The sequence below is a fragment of the Acanthopagrus latus genome, chromosome 8 (genome assembly GCF_904848185.1).
Source record: "Acanthopagrus latus isolate v.2019 chromosome 8, fAcaLat1.1, whole genome shotgun sequence".
NCBI classification, from domain to species: Eukaryota; Metazoa; Chordata; class Actinopteri; order Spariformes; family Sparidae; genus Acanthopagrus; species Acanthopagrus latus.
The window spans coordinates 8866250-8882580 of NC_051046.1; the positions used below are offsets into that span (position 1 = coordinate 8866250).

Below are 16331 nucleotides of genomic sequence, written 5' to 3' on the forward strand. Positions count from 1 at the left end.
TTTCATGATACGTTTTTTTTTTTTTTTTTAATGTGAAGACCCCCATTTTTTTTTTTTTTTATGTTTCTATGATATGTCTTCACTTCCTTGAAAATAAATCTTAAACAGGGATCAAGTGCTTATCAATATTTTGTTCATTTGCGCGGAGCCAGTGGAGGGCACGGCGCAGTTTAAAAACACGACAGAGCCAGCCATTGCTTTTGATGCTGCCATGCAAGTGTGTGATTCCCGATGAACTTCAGGTCACAGATTCCCAGTGGCTGCGTAGGGCAGGGAATGGAGAGCAGCAGGGTTCAAGCCTTGGGTCACTGGAGCTTCTGAAGTGACCAGCCAGCTTTGTCCCAGGAGGGATGGTGGTGACGGATTCACTGGTGTTTCCTCATGGTCCACTGAACCCTACAGCAAAGACTCCAACTTAGAGCCTGCAGAAAGAGGGAGCACTCCTCTCATCTCCAGTTCACAGAACTCCTAAAGCGGGGCCGTCTGGACGGGCTCCAGGATGCCTCGAGATACACGAGATCCAGCCACAACCTCACGGTGGCACTGCCAAACCTCATTTCATCCTTTCCCCCCACATATAATCTGGAGTACACATTAGGCCTCTGACATGCACCGCAATGGTTCATTTCCCCATTGTAGGGAAGTGTTGAACCACTGTGTTGTCAAGTAGGCTTTATAAGGCGCAAAGATATGAATAGAAACTCCACCCTGTCTTTTTTTTCCTCTCCAATCTAACTAAGTTAAAAGGCTTACTTACCCCTAATCAAAATGGCAAGCCCACTGGCATGGTATGTCCCAGCTGTGGCCCTGGCGCAGCATTTCCCTTCTCCCCGTACATTGTTCTGGGCAGCACATCCAAGAGCTCTCGCTGTGTTATGTACTTAACTGAGGTCAGAGTTGTCATTATCTGGGTCTTGTTGGCACTAAGGCCTCCTCTGATGATAGGACTCCCTTTCAGACCTGCAGCTTTTAGCACTCCCTAAGAGCTAACCTCTGTGAAGACCAGGCAATCGACCACCTGCAAATGTAGCCCAGGGCTGGGACTGTGTTTAAAGGAGTATGCTTTATGACATTCTGTCACATGTGTGCCGTTTGCCCTAACCTGGTGTAAGTTGCTCTGAGATTTGCCTCTGATCTTTTTTTTTTTCTTTTTGGTTGTGGGGATTAGTAAAGTTGATACGTACAGACAAGAGACTTATGTTGAGTTGTTTTTTGAAGTGGAATGTAATGAGCGGAAATCCGAACCCCTGTCATCCCCCCCTCAAAAAAAACCAAGTCCCCGGATTCCACTAAAATTGGAGTTGTATTTCTTTCTGTCTTGTTTTTCTATCGCATCAAAATTTTAAAGCTTTCACAACATTGGTACATATTGGAGAATTGATCCTTAGAAGCGTTTTGGCATGGATTGGGCGGGGGGTGGGGGGGACACAACAGGAGATGAGTGTTTGTGGAGGCTTGGCTTTATTTCTTGATCTAAGCGCTGTCGTCTCCATTCTAGCAACACTTCCTCATTCATGTCAGCCCCATGGTGTTGCTCTGTTAGGAATAATTTTTTCTCAGAATATGCTGCATTTTGAAAAGATATATCTCCCCCGCGCCTCTTATTTTCCTCTCATTCTCTTGCTCTCCCTCTCTGTTTCTCCCTGCGTCTTACAAACGCACACAAACACACACACTGCAACATAGCACACAACCAGACATGCACAGCTCCCTCTTAAAACCGGTTCTCCCCCCTATAGCAATTTTGTCAGAAGTTGACAATGTCTTGATTTAGTTGTCTGGCTGTTCCGGCCAGTTTTCCCTGCTGCGCTAATGTGAACAGGACATCCTGCTGGGCACCAAAGAATACCACTTCACGGCAGCCGCATAGCTGGCAGCTTTTATTTATGGCGCTACCGAAATGAATGGGTATTAGTGTCCAAACATTTCACCATGCTCCTGCAGCCACACACAAAAGCCACTGATTTCCAGCAAATCTGCACTTATTTTATTCAAGAAGACTAAAGCTAGGGGAGAGAGACGGATAGACAGAGAGAGAGAGGGAGAGAGAAAACATTTATAATGACTTAAAAGACCTCGAAAGAAGAATGGGCATTGCGTTTGAAAAGGATTTACCAGACAGAAATCGAAAAGGAAAAAAAAAGGCCCCTCCATTTCACTGCAGAGTCGAAAATGGAAAATATCCATATCCCTAAAATGACTCAACATAAGTGCTTAAATTCTCAACAACAAAAAAAAAAAACTGCACATCCTCCAAAATCGCCCAGTTGTCTGTTTTGTAGTACAAAATGTTGCGTTTCCAGGAGGGGAAAAAAAAGTATTTCTATCATCGCTAAAATTGTCAGTTGAAAGTGTCTGCACAAATCACTCTTGGTACCATTTTGCAATCCAGTCTGCCTACTGTCTTGTTAACCTATGAATTTTAAGTGGACGGCTCCCATTAGATTGCAGTAGCACTGCTGACTCCTCTTGGCTTTTCTGTAGGGAGCAGGCTGAGGCAGAGTGCTCTCCTGGCCCGGCGCTGCACTTTGCCAGGTCTCTGTGTCCAGGACCTCATCAGCACATAGTCCGCCTGTCCTCGTGTCCCTGCCACTCACCTCCCTGCTCTTCATCTGTCATTCCTGCCCTTCTGCAAACACACTCCACTGACATTTTGAAAAACTCTGGCATTCACCCTCAATATGGATTTTTGTTGATTATAGCTTTCTGTCTGTGAAGATTGCACGTATTATTGACTCTGCAATCCCATGACTATTTGCACAGCTCTTTTTCTCCCCTCTGCATCTCGCCGAAGTCCAGCAATAATATTCACTCTGGTTTCTCATAACCTCTTTTCATTATCCTTTTCTTTTTTTTTCATATTTTTCTCTTTTTTTTCAGTTTTCTCCATATATTGTACTAATCCCCTCTGGCCGCGACCCTTTCTTTATGCCACCAGAGATCAGAGTTTCTGCAAAGCTTCGGTCACTGATGTCATTAAGATTGGGATCTGATACACTAGATGTCCATTGGTTAAATGCCCCTGGCCTGAACTCCCTATTGTCCCCTAATTCCAAGCGGCAGCTCTGTTTCACTTGCTGCATAATAGCCCATAGGTTAAAGTTCTGCTGCTTTTGCTTTGAATTTACATCTTTCACAGGCTCCAGCCTCTTGTTCTGAGCTGGCGTTTTCTTTTTTCCCCCCCATTCATTTCTAGCGAGCCTCATTGCCTGCAGGCAGCGCGGCTGTTTGTGCTGTAGCTTTCCTGACAATCTCCCACATACAGGCATCTTTCAGAGGGTCAGAGGAAAGCAACTTGACTTAACAGGTCAACGTAAGTGGGCTCCGCCCTTCTCCAGAGGGGAAGCCATGGAGCCCTCCATTAGGAGCTGACCTCCGCGTTGCACTGGTCTGGCCCCAGCCAGGGTATCACATGGCTCTGCCTGAGACAGTCTGCTCATTAAAGCCTGCTGCCCATAGCAGGATTAGGCCTTTTCATGGTTTATCCTCTACTCTGACAACTGACAATGGGCGAGGATAGCTGCTTCAAATGGAGTGTGCATATGAATCATGGAATTATAATTGCTCTTTCATGATGAGAATATTGGAAAATCTATCCACATGCACAATGCAAAGAATTAATTGGGGTCTGTTTTCAAGGGCACATTGCTACACTATATGAGCCCGAGAAAATGGGAAGGGTGGTAATGAGGCATTTCCAATACAGCAAAGCACCTGTACGCAGACCGCTGTTTGCACACACACACACACTTGCACACAGACTCGGAATACCTTCTGCTTGTAACCTTTACCCACCATGATACTTTTACTCAAAGTTTCACTGTACTTAATACACAATGGCTGTTTACTTGTGTTGTGATGTTTTCAAAGAGCAACCCCATTAACAGCAGTGGCCCGCACCCCGCGACCCAGTTGTGGCTTCCTAAGGGTGTGCAGGTTATGGAGGGCTGCAGCTTGGGCGCCGAGTAGGAAACCAAGATGACATTGCCTCTTGAGCTGTGTGGGAGGGAGAGAGAGAGAGACGGCTGGTGATAGCGAGGCAACAGAGGCGCTATCTGCAGCACCAAGCCCCAGTCATGCTTCCTATTTACACCACAATTCTGTCTGTTTTCATTATTCATATTTCATGTGGTTTCCTGGCATGAAAGAGAGTTATTTCCTTCATGGTGGAGGGCAGGTTACAGCTGGCTCTCAGGTCGCATGGCTCGCAACAAGTTGGGGAGCAAGCTTTTCTGGATTCAAAGCATCAAGACATGCTACACAAATAGAAAAATAAATATTTCCCCCGAGACGTAATGCCCAGTCCTCTGTAGTTATCCAGAACATGTAGCTTTACATACATCTGAGGAGTCCACACCTCAACACTAGAATCCTGATGGTAAGATTGTCACTTTCAGTGCAATGAGTAAAAAAATAAAAAAAATAAAAGATTACCTAATTTAAAGTGTGAACAACACCATCTGCATTTACATATGTAGTGAAGCTTTTTCACACTCATCTGTAATAAACACAATGTGATAAGGACCAGGTATATTAAAAGGTGTTAATGAACTGCTGATTTAATACCCTCCTTTCTATTTCAAATTATTCCCCCATCAATAACCACCTGTCAAAGACAATGCCTTTTTTTAATTTCAAGTGGCAGTTAGAGTTTGTGTTGCTGAGTTTTTCCAATGAGGAAAAAGTCAAGTGTAAATCATGGTTTTTGAACTTAACCAGTTATTTTTTTCTTTTTTTTTTTAACTTTAGTTTATTGAATAGGAGCTGGGTCACTGAAATCGTAGAGGTTCCTCGTAGAGGTCATGTAAAGCCGTTTTAAATCAATAGTCCACGCTAATGGACAAAGTGCAAAGGAAATAAAACAAACAAAAGATGAACATATTAGAGAAATCACTTTACGGTTCAATAACATTTCCATTTTTCCCAGTATCTTTCACATTTTACAGTAGCATGTCTCAGAGGGAAAGTCAACCATTTAATCCAATTCTTATGGAACTGTTGCTAAATGTGTAAATAAATCAAGAATAACTGTAGATTTAATTTTACTTTATTTTGCCGATTAGAATTGAAAGAAAAAAAATGTGATTTACCTTTCTGAGCCCAAGCTTTACAGAATATTTTTCATTCGCATTTCAAGTGACCATGTGGTTAAAAAAAATGTATAGGAAATTAATTTAATTTTGTGAGCAACAGAGAAATTCTTTTGGAGAGCTGTCAAAAACCAGAAAGAGGCCGGAGAAAGGAAGAACTGAAACTCTGTTAGCAACGCAATTAAACTCTGGTAATGAGGTCAGACATCAGATCCAGTGCAAGTGATATCATTACACAGACTGAACGGACGGGACGCTCCAGCTGCCTTGCTCTTGCTGTGGGATTAGACTCGCCGTCCTGAGGGCAGCACTTTTACTAGGCTGACCCCTGCCTGCCACTGGGGCACCAGCCACCCCCTGGGCTCCTTGGGGCTCCGGCTCACAGTCCTGGTGCCAGTGGCACCAACAGGACTGCGGAGAAGTGAACTGTGCTGCCACGTGGGATGACAGGACTCGCCACTCCATTAGGAAGCGCAGAGACAGGCAGGCACCAGCACACAATCCACCCTGTGTTGCCAGCTACGAATTAGTGGGTTCCTCTATTTCAGTCAGCTCATTTGTAAAACCCAACCAACAATGACAAGGTGATAAAAGGACATTGTATCAGTGATTAGAGTGCCTCGTTTGAACCTGTTGATGGTTAAGATATGGCTCCCAAATAACTTTTCTTTTTCTTTCTCTTTTTTTTTCTAGAGAAGGAACCCTTTCTGCTTAGTTAAAATCGTGGTTCATACTTGCAAAACAAGATTGAAATAATGAAACATACAGATTGGTAGCAGTCTAATTTTCTTTCCCCATTGTCTGAAGCCTCGTTTGCAAAGTCCCTAGCAGGAGTCGGCTTAATTTGTCTTTTCTTATTGGGTCTGCTTGTGTGTTTTGTGCTGTTCTCTTTTTGTCTCCCATGATTACTTTGAGGATATCGTTATGACATTCAGCAGCAACAATAATTCTTCTGTTCTAATTCATATCAATTAGTAGGGGATGGTAATTCAAACTGACGGCACAGTGTATCTTGAAAGGCTTGCGAGGATGTTGTGGCGGCAGCATCACTGTGCAGCCAAAAGCCACCCTCCTTTCCCCTTTCTTCCCCCTGTTCTGTCTTTCAGTCCACAACAAGGGGCTCCGAGCAAAGAGGACAATACAAGTCGGAGCCAGTACTTTGATAATTAGTTATTGATTGAGAACAATGGCATGGCGTACACTGTCGTATTAGCTAGACGCCAGTAGGTCGCGACACCGAGAGCAGCCATCAAGAAACGAGGGCCAAAACATGCCTGACTCCCCTAATAAGATATTCCTTCATGTTTTTCTCTTTCATTTCCCTCCTCTTTTTTCCTTCCTCAGGCATGTTAGTGTTCGGGCTACACGGGGTCAAAAGTATTAATGCTTGTGCACAAACGAGTGCCTGATGAAGGAGAATTTAATTAGAGAATGCCCACTCAGGCTTCTCATACCACAGTGCCCTGGTTTTTTTTTTTTCTTCTTTATTGTTTCTTTGTTTGTGGGACTTTTTTTTTTTCTGCCAGTCCCTCCCCCACCACCACCACCCCAAAAAAAAAAAAAAAAAAATCAAGAAAAACAACAATTCAAAACATTGTGAATTTTCTGGCCCTGTCGGCATTGTTTTCATAACATACAGAAATAGTGACTGGAAAAATGAAACGCGGATAAAAATAAGGTGAAGCACCGTCGCTTATCAAAGACCACCTATCCAAAAATATGAATTATATTTCATGGCAAGCGTCTGTGGAATCGATCTATTCTTGGCCAAGACTTAAATACAGAAAAACGAACAGTAGCTGTTGTTATCTTACACGAGATTGACCCGAGCTGTGTATCACGCGATCTAAAGAGGAAAAAACAGATGCATCCCGCCACACATATTGATACGTGTATGCTTACAGTGGCGGCACGCGTGTCAGAGATGGTGTCAGCCGGTGAAAGTTTGGCTCCTAACCAAGCCGTGTTTACATATAACAGAATATCCTCAAATAATTGGTAGGTCTCCTCGCTAAAGAGGGACGTGTCAGGCTCGGTGCCGGTGTGAAAGAAGCTCCCTAACTCACTTCACCTGATCCGTGGCCTGTAAAGATGCACCTGGCATTAAACAGACAGGGCAAGAGCGTCAACTGAACAATGGAGGACTGTCAGGCCCGACAGCAGGGCACGGCTCTGCCGTCACTGCTCTGACAGGGAGGGCCTCAGAGGGTAAACTGCTTTGCTGGAACTAATTAAACAGATGAAGTTATGACATGAATATGCAGATGTTGTTTACATTTTACCATATGGTATTATTTCAGGTAATAACGCACAGGAGAGCCTTCCCACTCATTAATGTGAAGGGATGGAGTGAAAACACTGTCTATCAAGAGACACTCGGAGCGTGTTCGAGAAATATGATCAGACTGACACTCGGGTGTTGAAATCTATTTCAAGCCACTCAATTAACATACATGTTGATAGCTATTACAGTTTGATTTAGATTGTTAGCAGGCTAGATGTTGAGGCCGGCGTTTCCTCATTCAAAGTGGAATTTATCAATTTTACTTTAAATCTATTCAAAATGTGTCAGATTTCTGCTTATTTAAAGCGTAAAATGAATTAGCGCGGTGTATCGTTACCTCGTTTGACAATATTTTACTAAAATAATCTGCAGCTAAATTTAATAAAGTCACTCGTGCTGTTAAATCATTTTCCAGAGCGGCTGTGTGTCTGTAGGGTTCCCACTCCCTCCGTACACCTGCCATAAACCCAGTTTAATTCTCAATGCACATCCTGCATTTAACTCAACTTCCCTATTTTTTCTTTTTTTTTTTTTTCACAAAGTGTTAAAAGTAGTAGCTGCGCCGTCTGAGTTCTTTTTCCCCCAGTTCTGTGTGCAGCCTCACCATTCCCCCGGAGCGGGTGCTGAGAGGTTAAGAGGGAGAGGGCCGATGGAGTCGCGTTTAGTAAGAAGTGCGGGATCACGGGGGCCAGCTGGTGGGGTGATGGGGAGCGTAATTGTGCCCGCTGTGTGGATAGGGTGGGGGGGGGGGTGAAAGGATGGGGTGAGAAGCCCTGGAAAAAAGGGAGGGGAGGGGACACCTCAATTACCTGTGCTCCCTCTGACCCCTCTCTCCCTCTGTCTCTCCGCGGACAGACCCACTGTCTGAGAGGCGGGGCCGCGTTTTCCACAGGCAGATGCACATCCCCCTCCTTTGTTCGAGATAGCATTCGCTGCTTTTCCTGAGCTGCACAAACTTAATTGCAACAATCTCCCCCCGTCTAATGCGTTTCTCCTTTTATTTGTCACTGTCAAAAAAATTTGAATTTTCCGCTTTTAAAAAGAGGGGAGAAAAAAAAAAGAAAATCAAAGCTTTTTTCTGATGTGTGTTTATGTTTGATCACGGATCTTGGTCAGGCGATATTAGATTAAAGACGTACAACAAAATAGAAACGTGAATTTACCTGAACTGAGCAGTTCTCTCAAACATATTCAGCAGGTTACATGCAGCTGTCATAGTTTATTTTGGAGCCCCTGCTTGGGCTAATACAGTAAGTGACAGAGACTGGTGTAAAATCAATACTTCACAGGAGTGTGATGTCTTAATAAACTCTCTGTGTTGTTCAGACAGGAAAGCTAGACATGTACGAGGAGGACTACAGCGCAGGCCATTGTGAAGCTGTCAAGTCTAGCCCTCAAAAGCAGATGAAGCTGTCAGATTATTAATATGTTTATACTGACAGGCCCCAAGTCCACCCCTGAAACCCTCCCCTCTTTCAGTGTCTCTCAAAAAATATGCTCGGCTTCAAAGACAAAGGCCACGGGGTTGGATGCAAGGTCGGAGGCCAAATACATTTTGAAAGCAAATTCTCTTCCTTTTGCAACCTGTTTTTATTGCTGTCGCTCCCCTTCTCTGTGGCGACCATTCAGCTGAAACTTAGGCTGAATTGGCAGCAGCTTTCAAAGCGCTTGGCAGCCTGGTGATCCTCAGGAGCTCTCAGCTGACATCTCTCTGGGCTTGTCTATACTCAGGGGTCAGCGCGAGCCCTGACTCCCAGGACCCACTCACTCAGGCGCTACCATGAGTCAGTCCCGCAGACCGAAATTAAAATGTGAAAAGCTGCGCGACTGAAGGCATTCCTCGCCCCCCATGGCATTTTCCTTTCTCTGTGACAGTTCCTCTGAGACTGCTTTTTCTTTCATGTTTCTTTTCCCCCCCCTTTAGATTATTTAACAACATGCGAACAGAGCTGTCAAGGAGAGACATGCTTGATCGACAGAGCAAGGAGTGTCTCAGTCAACACGGGGTTAAATTCGATTTTCTGCATGTTCAGTGTGCCAGTCTCAAGCCAGTTATTGCCTTGGCTTGATGTTTTTTGATGGATCAATTATCCATTATAACATGTTGCGAATCCAAACATAACAGCAACTATGACACCTGTCACAATCTTCTATTAGGGTAAGGAAATTGAAATAATTTAATGACAGCTAATTTAGTCTTTGTTTTGAATCTCATTATGGCTGCAGTAATTGTGTTCTGTTAAAAAAAAAAAAAAAAGGGAAAAAAAAAACTGAAAGTGAAATATGACTGCACACTCAAAGTAAAGTACCCCGACTAGAGCTATTAATTTGATATCTCTCAATGAAAACAGGAGGGAATAAATTGCGCTTTATCAGATTCAGACAAACACAAGTTTGAAAAGACTACGAGATCCTGGAGATTTTTCTTTTTCTAATTCAAAGTCCAGTTTAGATTAAGTTGAAGTCGGAGATAAGGCTGAAAAAGAAAAACACGTCGACGCCTCAATATTAAATGAACACCTAGAATATTTGTAGAAAAAAAAAGAGTTTTTTTTTTTTCTTTTTCTTTTTTTTTTAGATATACGTTGCTCTGGGAAGCACAAGGATATAAAACAGAGCATCCTATGTGACCCGCAGGTTTTTCAGAGATTTTTTTTGTGCTTCACCCCGACATATTTAGCGTCACTCCGCCACCTAATAAGTCAAAGATATTACTTCAAGATTGGGACAAAAGCGCTGGGAGCTGAGTGGATGTGATATGCTTGTCAATAACACGTATGTGAGAAAGCTGCGTGGGAGCGTCTTATCGGTACATGTGTGCCCATACTTGAATTTGCAAGTAAAGAGCCTTATTGGGATTACCCACGGTACATTCTAGTTGGTATCATAAAGAGAAAGAGGGACTCGATGTGTCTCCCTCCTCTTCTTCTTCTTCTTCTTTTTTTTTTTTTAGGGGTTCAGTAAGCTCTCTGTCAATGGTTTGGGGTTGAATTGGCCTGGATAGCTCCCCTCATTCCATGGAATGATCTCAGACCTAATTTAGTGGGCAGCTCAGGATCCAAAGCATACAAGGCGCTCCTCTGCATAGAATGTGTGAAATAGATAGAGCAGCCATCCCTCAGATGTGCTGAAGTAATCTTCAGCCAGAGCTGGTCCAGCAGGCCTCACCCCTAAAGGGATTGATGCAGTGTCAGAACCTTTGGCTCAGGGGTCATCCTCTCTTCTTGCCTCCCCAATCTGACAAAAGCTGAATTTCTTTCCCCTCGCCATTCGTTTCTCTTTTTTCTTCTATTGAATTCATCAGCGAGGGAGGCATGAGATGTGAGATGTGAATGAAACATTTTCATTAGAAGGGAGGAGAATCCCCCGGTCAGAGACAAGGCCGGAGCTGATCTGAGCCAATGACATCCCCACCAATTCTTTCTTTCTCTCCCCTTTTTTTTTTTTTTTGTCCCTCTTACTTTCCCCAGCTGTCACTCTCTGCGGTATGTGGCAAGCTGATTGAAATCAGCACTGTGTCAGGGCCGTCATATCTCAGAGAGACATAAAACATGCAGAAACATCAATAAGCAACAGGCCGCTGACAGCTCTCAGGCGCCGATGCCGGGCGAGGAGAGATGAGGGGAAGGTTAGGACTCTGGGGGGATGCTGTGCAGTTGAAGTGTCTTCTTCAGGCTTCAGTGAGACCCGGGGAAGACAAGATAAAGTCTATCAGGTTATCGCCTAGTTCAAGTTGCTTCTCGGACAGCAAGGCCACTGGGACGTCGGATGTCAGGAGATCTGTGCGTGTGTCTGTACATACGAGCTTGTGTGTGTTCGTGCAGATGTACAGTATTTGTGGGAAAGAGCCGAGGCAGACGTTGCACCTCTTCTAACTCCAAGACCGAGGTTGATTTTGAATTGACTGAAAAGAAAATAATTGTGTCGCACACTGAATTTAATGCACCTGAAATTATCCAGCTGTCGAATACATATTTTTGAATTATATATCATTAATGTATTTTATAAAATACCTAAAAGTGATATATATTTTTTCCTCACATCGCAGATAAGCCTTTTTTTTTCTGTCACATCTGCTCATAAAAACAAGATTGATAACGCTCTAGTTTGGACCCAGTTGCGAGGGCCAAGAGATGCTCTGAGATTTTTCCAGTGTGCATTTAATTCACTAATGGGAGGTAAAGGTGATAGTCTGTTAGATCACAGCCTGACACTAACTCTCACCACTGCTAATTAGGCAAGTTTTTTTAGCCCAGAATAAAAAAAAACAAAAACTGCTGAATCTCCAGTTTCTCACACCTGATAATGGTCATCATGGGTGCCCCTAATCTACCTGTGTGGAATTATGATAGGGGAATAAATTATCAGCCCTACAGCATCCTGACTTTTGACGAGGTAAATTCAACAGTAATTAGCATGACACAGGCGAATGAAGGGAGCAGAGTTTTGGCTGAAGTTGGAAGTTTTCCCCCCCCTAAAAGTTGAAGCCTGTTATTTTTTATTTTTTATTTTTTTTTTTGTGTTGACGGGTTAACGTTGTGGACAGGCGCCCATCTGCATATCAAATGTGACTCCCATTATTTTTTATGTTTCTCCCTGCTCACAGCGCCTCCCAGCACTCCTCCATGTTCTCCTCCATCTGCCTCCTGTCCATTGATCAGCCTTCCAGGGCATCAGTCTGTTTAACATCTGCTACAAGTTCCAGCAGCTCAGGTAACTATCTCGCTGCTCTCCACCGCCTATTGATCTTCATGTCCACCTGCAGGAACATCTGTTTCGGCATGTCGTTTGTCAACGCAAACCAGCTACCTTGTTGGGCTCCACGTCTCGTCCACTTTCACTCACTCTCACAAAGAGGCTTCGCTCCTTAAACGCTTGTTGGAGTGCTGTTTGCATTGTTCTAATAATGAAGGGTAAATTAAGTCACTCATAGCAAATAGTGGGTGTAGCGCTTGTTTAATCTTTATATGTGTAATTTTCTCGTGCGACGCCATCTAAGTATTACTTTAGATTTAATTTAAAAGCGTCATTTATTTAATTGCACATTTGTTTTGTTTTTTCTTTTTCTTTTTTTGAGCAAAAATCAGACTGTTCATTTGGAGAAGCTGTCAATTCTGCCAAACCTACAAAGTTTAATAATTGCACTCAAAGCATTTGCCAATTATTAATACAGCGCTCTGGATTAAATGTGTTATTTTGCCTTATAAATCTGAACAATTGCAAATTGTTATATTTGCAGAAAATTAGATTTAAACGAAATGGTATGCGCAAAGCATCCCACATAACAATATTTATTAGTTGAAAAAAATAAATATTTTGTAGCCTTCACAACAAGTAAAATGTGCTGTAAAATCTCTGTTGAAATCAGAATCCTATATATTATTACGAGACAACAGTACACTTTTTTATTATTTATTGTTCTGTGATTTCTTGGCAGAAAGCACGAGGCAGAGAGAGAGGCACGGGCCGAGAAGTGCTCGCATCTTCAAAAATCCTCTTCTTCACAGGCTTCCAGAGCTCGGAGGAACCGCAGTTGCACAGTTTAATTTGCTCTTTTGTAATGACGGGGCGTAGGTTAGTTAATTTCAATTTTTGATTTCAAAAGCTATCAAATACAGCTCAGATGAGAAATCAATTTTCCCAGCTGCCCTGGCTTTGTGGTGAAAAGGACCGGCGCCATTGGTGAACAGCCCGTCACATGACCGAGTCAGGGATTAGTTCAGTAGGCCCATGTTGCCACCACCTCAATTACAGGCTGCCTCTTGTCATTTACCTCTATAGCATCTCATTCTCAGACACAACTCATATTTAATTCATGAAAGCCGGCACAAGAGTAATTGTAATATAGATTGTTCGAGGAAAATTTGACCGAATTCGTAGCGCAACTTTTTGTTTTGCTCGCCAACGGCAGTGATTGTGCCATTTACTGTAATTTGAGATAAACAGACGCAGAATAGCGGACGTCAAATGCTGTACTGATAAAAATAAATTGGGCTGAAAAGTATGTAATTTGAAAACCCCGCAACTCTATCACACAGAATTATGTAGATTGTTTTGTGTGTAACAAAATGGTACATTATGATAAATGGCAATGATGGTTTTAATTGGAAAGGTAGCCTCCTGCGTTGGAGACGATGACAATCATCAACGCCATTATTAGGTCTGTCGACTGAAAAGGTGACTCTGGGCGGATCCACCGACAGTAAGCACTCGCGTAAATAAACCCTGTTCGGTGGGAGTGTGGACCGTGTTTGAGTCACTCTGGTTTGGAGTTGATAAAACTGTCACATACCAATCTGTGTATCAATAAATCAGACATATAGAATAAAGTCTGTTTGTTGGAGCCATTGACTTCACTCTGTAAAACAGATATAAGTGCTTTAACACCATTTTTCCTTCAAATAATTGCCCTAAATTCCTTTTTGATACATGTGTCTAATTGTTGACTCTCCAAAAAAGCTCAAAGCGTTTCGGACTCTCTCTGTATGAAGCTTTGGTTTTGGGAAAAAATTGAATCCATTCCAACATTTCTGTCTCTCAAACGTACCCCTCTTCCCCTCTGCACACACACACACACACACACACACACACAAATAGACAATTTGCTCAGTAATCAAAGAATCTTTTTTTTTTTTCATATGGATCAGTTCACGGAACAAACAGTGAGAAAGAGAGAGAGGGAGGCAATTTCTGGACATATCATGAGATTATATCCGTTTGACAGTTGTGTTATTCTATGTGGTTTCCATGGCGACCGGGTGAGGCCTCCAATAAAACCAACCTCAGCTGTCATCTCTTCACCTAAAAGCTTTGTAATTGCTCTCATTTGCATACTACAATTAAGTGTGTTAGCTCACAGCAAGAACAATCAACCTCCACTAAAGACTGGGGATAGTATAATTATTATATCAGTGGATTTGTATAAAACATTACTGACGAGCCTTTGTTTGACATCCGCATTGTGCTGTCAGGCTAGTTTCACCACCTATTTTCGTAAAATGTACGTATTACACGGACAGCGGTGGGTAATGCATAGCCGCCGGTTGAAAATGTTGTCATTAACGTTTTCAGTCAAAATCAGCGTATTTATTCTAGAGATGATAATTTAGCTTCCTGTCTGTCAAAGATATTTCTATCCGTTTTATTTTATTTTTTTTTTGATAGGCGGCTTTTTGACTCAGCTGTGCACTTGACTGGCTGGAAAGAGAGTGAATTGCAGTAGTGGGAGACGGTTTGAACCGCTGATTGAATGGAAAGGTTATGTGCATCGGGCTCTAAGCATTGTTTCTCTTTCCCTCAGATGCGCAGAGGCTGTAATGAAGAGCTCTTGAACTCGCAGTCAGGGAAGCAGTGACAGGAGTTCAGAAGGGATGCCTCTTTGGCTCTGCTGGACGTATGACACACACACACACACACACACACACACACACATACACACAAACTCAGGCACACATGCAGGCAGAGACATCAACAAACAGAGAATACAAAATCAAAATGAAGCTGTCACTCACGCATTGTTTCACAAATCACTAGCTTTTCATTTAAAGTGTCCAATATCCAATCTTCCTACTGGTATTGAAAAAAAAATATCAAACATCTATCCATGTGCTTCTGTTTCTTTTATTTCCCCCTCAGTATTATTTATTTATTGACATGAAATTAGAGGTTGCAAACTTTTAGATGAGAAACGTCTTCACTCCAGCTTTCTGATCTATAAAAGCAGCCCGTATTTCCAGCTTTATTATCAAGCCTGTGATAGCGCGGCACATCTTTCGGGGCAGGTACATTTGATTTTTGAGTTTTTGCCTCCGGGCCCTGAATTTGAAATGGAAGACCAAATGGCACAAATGGCAAGTGCACCATTCCCAGCTCTGTGCAGCCTCCCCAACACAAACTGGTCAAGCAGAAATGAGACCTGCATCAATTTTAATTTGTATTTATCCTGCTGATGACCCGCTCCTTTCACTCTGCCGTCGGAGGCACAAATTACACCCATCATAACTCTGATTCCAGCGGCCCACGGTGTGCTATCAGGAAATTAACATGGTTATATACCACCGGCGGGTTCAAGGTGTCACAACACAATTATACAATCATGCAACCTGACGAGCTCTGACTGGTCGCCGGTGTATGACAACTAAGCTGGAGGGCTACACTGTCTGTCACATCCAGGCGGGTAAGATAAGTTCACTGAAGAGTAGACTGTGCCTCAGTGTCTGCTTTCTCTCTATCTAAATCAGTTAAATATCGCATGGCGGCTGCAGTCTGCTGGGATTTTTTTTTTTTTTTTTTTTTTCCTTTTTGGAAGGAAAATGTAAAGATCTGAACTTATCTTTGACATGTCAGGTTTTTTATTCGGCACGGCAAATTGAGCCCGCAGAATTTGTAGAAACATAAATCAAAGCGGTACAACATACTGTGTATCATTAATAGAATTAATTCATCAATGGGGGAAGTCTAATGTAAGACCTCGTACATGCTGCAGTGCTGAGCAGCTAGCTGACTGTGACTTTCAATCAACCCTAATCCTTGTATCTCATAAAAGTTAGGCCAAAAAAAAAAAATGAAGGGAAGCTCCCCTGCCTGGATCCCCGGTGTGCTCTCAGTGTCAAGCCATTAGGCTGTGTGAAATGAGGTGCCACTCATGAGTTATAATGCTGCACATCTATAGATGCAATGGTAAAATATAGCCCCTTCAATGCTCAGTTCTCTGTTGGAGTTGGGAGGGAAATAATTCTGCTCTGATAGTGGGTCCATCCCGGCAATATCCCCAATTCAAAGTCACAAAGATATGAAGAGGGCTGCTGGATAAATTCAAAATAATCCACTTCAGGGTGGCTGCGAGATTAATGGAAAAAAAAGTGTGTGTTTGCCGGTGCGTCCGTGTGTGTGAACAAGTACGCGTGTCTATGTGAGACCCGATGAATACAACTTTTACATACTGTCGGATGATATTG

General features: G+C 42.9%; 1 long non-coding RNA gene across 5 annotated transcripts in view; it reads left to right on the forward strand.

Moving 5' to 3' along the window:
- The window catches only part of LOC119025055, a 114740-nt gene that overhangs the window by 61472 nt on the left and 36937 nt on the right, over positions 1 to 16331 (forward strand). For 4 of the 5 annotated variants that reach the window (XR_005076678.1, XR_005076681.1, XR_005076680.1 and 1 more), the window contains exons 5-7: positions 11981 to 12087; positions 12812 to 12948; positions 14675 to 14767. This is a non-coding gene — a long non-coding RNA (uncharacterized LOC119025055). The remainder of the gene's footprint in view (positions 1 to 11980; positions 12088 to 12811; positions 12949 to 14674; positions 14768 to 16331) is intronic. The other variant, XR_005076682.1, reaches the window with a different exon arrangement.